Below are 3,731 nucleotides of genomic sequence, written 5' to 3' on the forward strand. Positions count from 1 at the left end.
TCCCATTCTCTTTTGATTTGACATTTTAAATTATAAAGTTTATTCTTATGAAGTCGTGTTTGATAGAAAAGATGATTTGAATTTATATGATTGCATTTTTTCGACGAGAATTCGATCAATATGGCGTACGCCAATTATTCGAACAATAGAGAGATAGTGAGGCGACGCCTCCCATCCTCTTATTATCTGAAATTTAGAATTTGAGAAAGGTTTAAAATTTATGGTTGATTTGGAATAAATGGTTTGAATATTGTGGTTGAAGCTTTAATCGGGTGACAAGAATGCGAGCAATGTGGCGTGCGCCAATCATTCGAATTCTTGAGAGATAATGAAGCGGACGCTTCTTATGCTCCTTTTCATCCATAATTTAAAATTAAAAAGAGTAATTTAATAAATACAAAAATATTTGTATTCGAATTCATCAGACTTAGTCAAGTTTGATAGATATCACTTGGTGTTCGACTAAGGCTTCATACTATTTCTGACTAAAAATAAGTATATTTTTTTATTCCAACATCCATATAATTAGCTACTCATTTTAATCCTATACTTTAACAAGAAATGAAATTTAAAAAAACAAAAAAAAATCCAATTGACTTAATAATCTATTCCTATATTTATTACTATTATTGTTATGAATCTAAACCCTGAAAAAACAAATAAATAAACGCAATTCATATTTTAAAAAAAAACTAGGGTGTATAGAGTAAACAAGTGGGGAAAAATCCTAAGGAACAAGACCAAGGCCCAAAAAGGGGCTAACCCATCACCAACTCGGCAGAAAGTACAGGAAGTGGAACGATCAGCACTACCCAGCCGCCCAAATTTCTCAAAGCTACACGCAGTGTATTAAATGACAGCTATTATGGCATGGTATTGAAAAGGCGTGAAGGAATTTGGGGAATATCGATGTGTAACTTCAAAAATAATTATCATTAATAATATTAAACAAAAAAACTTAAAAGAAAAACCAGTCAACTTAAAATAAAAGGAAATCCAACGTAATCCCTTCTCTCCCAAATTAATCACCTTTCACTCTCTCTAATATGTTTCCTTTCTCTCCTATTTCGATCACCTTCTTCCGTTAGTTTCTCCCGAGTGGCGTGGCGGCCAACCACCATCAATCCGAAAATTCCACACAAACCCTTGTCTAATTTACATCCTAAACATGAATCCATGCATATTTCTCTCTACTCCCCACCGATTGTTCCGATCAAGGTATCACCCTCAACTTTGTCAAACCTATTCTGAATCGATCAAACTAATCGATTATCCACCTTCGATACCAAAAAGGACACATCATACAAAGAGATTTTTGCGAACAACAAAAGTCAAAGCTTGCATCGCCTATATACAGATCTAAATCGCCATTTAATAATAAACTACTATGCTCAAATATTTGTTCTAAACCTTTAAAACCAGAGAGAAGAAAATGTCAATCGAAAAGTTTACCGAGGTAATCAGATCCCAGGTGAGCACTATCTTTCCCTTTCGTCCAACTCAGTGGGCTTTCTCCTTCAACTCTTCTGTGCTTGATTTGCTTGGTCCAGGATTAGCTCCGTTTACTCAATCTTTAATGAGTACTTCTGAATTAATTTCTGCAGAATATCGATGTTCCCCCCCCCCCCCCCATTCAGTGATTCCACGCTTCTTTTTATAGAACTCAGAATGTACTCCCCCTAATCGTGAGTTGGCAAGGATTGTATCATCATTCAGTTAGAATCAAATCATTCTCAGATTTGGTGGGGACCAAAATCGTGACAGGTATGAATTTTTTTCTCTTTGTAGCGTAACCTCCCAATCTTCTAGAACCTGTGGTCCCTTAGAAACGATTCTTACTGCTGAAATTTTTACTCCTTCATTTTGATATTCACTAATGGGTTTACCGCAGTAGAAAGTTGATTCCCGCTCTTTAACTATCATATGCTTTCAACTCATACTTTTGAACTGGGTTTGCAACAGGTATAAAGGGTAATATTTCATTGACCTAAGGCCTGCCGATTTTGACTAGCTCGTCATACTTTCCGCTGTTCTTTATTTGGCTTGTATCTCATATAAGTGCTCTGCCTTCACTTATGTCTTACCTTGTTATCACGTTATGCTTGTTATTGTTAATTTGCAGGATTCACATTGGTGGCATAACAGGTCTTTGTTCACTGCCTTGGTTGTGAAGCGGCTTGTACTTTGGCTTTAGGTTTAGTATTGCAGGATTTGCAGCATTTGGCAACACTACTCTATTTGTCACTATCATCTTTAACTCTGACGTATCTCTCAAGAGCAACGTCCATCTCATACGGTCCTCCTTCTCCACTTACGGTTTTTAGCTTGCTATTGCAATTGATGGATGTGAGATTTGAACGACGATTGTGGATGATTCTAGAAGTTAAGGGTCGGTGGTGAAGATTGCTTGACGAGAAGTGGCGAGGGGTGGAGCGTGGAGAGCGTGTGAGATGGATAAACAGTGTTGTCGTGGACGTAGACATTATTGCTGCCATGTGGTTGTTCTGCAGTTTGTGGCACTTTTCTTGAATTGCTTTCCTTTGTTTTGTCCCTTTTGGTCATGTAAAGTTATCATTGCTGGTATTGTAAAATGACCAACAGTTTGGATTTGTAATAACTTTTATTTATTTGATTAAATTGGCTTAGGTGAATGAGTTGAGATTGGTTTGTGGCTTATAGTTTTGCTTAGGTAAGATGGTAATTTATGGCAAGGTACTATGAAACTCATGTTTCCTTGATATTTCGGATGCCCAAAAGCTATTGGGAGGCTACTGAGCGACTTATGTATCTTTTGCAAACCAGGAAGGCACATAGTAATCAAGACATATTATTTAAATGACCAAACTTGAATGTACACATGGATAGCTATAAAAACAAGAATGAGAAGTCAACCTTAAGATTATTATAAGGGTAGGGATTCTAAGGTTAAAAAAGATTCGAGTTGACTTTGGTCAATAGTTGACCAAAAAGTCAACTGATGGCCTAAAGTCAACAAATGGTCAACACACTCTTCTTTGTATTTTTTCCCGTGTAATGCACTCTTTCATGATCATGTAATGAATAACATTTCCTTATTTGAATAAAATTGAATTTTGCCTCTCAATTGAAATGACTCTCGAATGAATTTGACATTTCCATATGAATCTTTGAACATGTTTTGTAGTGACATGAAATGGATAGTATGACCTTGATTGAACCATAGGTGATGTTCAAAATTTGGACTTGAATAGACAATAACAAGAATGCAAAAAAAGGCTTCATCAAGTATCAAGACATACTAAGAACTTAGCATGACAAGGGATTTAGGTGAGAAAAAAATGACTGAGATAGACTTAAGCAAATCATGAACTAGACACTGAGTATGAGGGTGATTTAAATAAAAGGTTGTGGGAGGAAAGGAAGCATGTGAAAGGAGTGAGTCCAAGACTTTGGATTGGAATCAATGGTCATGAGCAAAGTGCAGAGAAACATAACCAAGAATTCATCAAGACCGATCACGGGACAAGAAGCTGCCCAATAATATTTTAATCAAACAAGGGGATCAAACATTATGAATAATGACGTGCCAACCGAAATTATGGTTAGGAGTCCCCCACAATGGAGGTTTAAACATGATTAGAGTTTGTGAAACCTGAATCGAGTAAAGACCTCTATGTTTTCAGCTTATGCACCAGGCTTTATAATTGTGAATGCTTGACAAAAATCTTGAACTATCCGGACAAAATTGGGGT

The 3,731-nt window shown here is 36.4% G+C and overlaps 1 long non-coding RNA gene across 1 annotated transcript; it reads left to right on the forward strand.

The window, feature by feature from the left end:
• The first annotated feature begins 524 nt into the window (after positions 1-524).
• Positions 525-3,103, forward strand: LOC127087776 (uncharacterized). Its single transcript, XR_007790029.1, has 2 exons — positions 525-1,471; positions 1,605-3,103. It is a non-coding gene; the product is annotated as an uncharacterized LOC127087776 (long non-coding RNA).
• Positions 3,104-3,731: the final 628 nt, after the last annotated feature.

This window comes from Lathyrus oleraceus, chromosome 5 (assembly GCF_024323335.1).
Source record: "Lathyrus oleraceus cultivar Zhongwan6 chromosome 5, CAAS_Psat_ZW6_1.0, whole genome shotgun sequence".
Taxonomy (NCBI): domain Eukaryota; kingdom Viridiplantae; phylum Streptophyta; class Magnoliopsida; order Fabales; family Fabaceae; genus Lathyrus; species Lathyrus oleraceus.